This window comes from Fopius arisanus, unplaced genomic scaffold, assembly GCF_000806365.1.
Source record: "Fopius arisanus strain USDA-PBARC FA_bdor unplaced genomic scaffold, ASM80636v1 scaffold00008, whole genome shotgun sequence".
NCBI lineage: Eukaryota > Metazoa > Arthropoda > Insecta > Hymenoptera > Braconidae > Fopius > Fopius arisanus.
This window is the reverse complement of record NW_011887747.1, coordinates 1,406,646-1,407,242: the sequence shown is the minus strand read 5'-3', so window position 1 is coordinate 1,407,242 and position 597 is coordinate 1,406,646.

Sequence of the window (597 nt, the reverse complement as noted above, 5' to 3'; positions counted from 1 at the left end):
ATCATCAGGAGTCTTCGAAAATACGAAAAGAATTTGTGCCTGCGATGGGACGACCCTGTGGGATGAGCGAGATGAGTCTAAACAAAAAGGTTCATTCAAAAATACTTTCATATATCCAGGTAAATACACCATAGCCGAATACTCGTAGTATTCACCGATTAAATACAAATTTAAAACCCAATGTTTTGTGTGTCTTTTCAGTGTGTGGTAATAATCTTTAAATTCGACCCAGAGTGGATAGTGCACTTTCTGAAAACTACTATAAATTTATTTCTGTATGCAGGTCATGTAAAAGTCATATAATTCCATAATATGAAACATTTTTATATTTCAGTTTTTACTTATAAGGAAGGCTGAAGGTATTTATAACTCAAATAATAATTCAATATAAACCCATAAATAAATGTTTATTGTGTTCGATCAGATTGATTCAATTCGTAATTTATCATTTATCAGTGTGCGTGACGTAAAAAAGATAATAATAATCCAAAAAGGTATGCGAATAACTAGGAAAATTCGATCGAATGAGAATAAATCATTCGTTATCAGAACCACTGTCGTCAGAATTAGTTCTGCCTCGAATTGTTTTTGATTTCT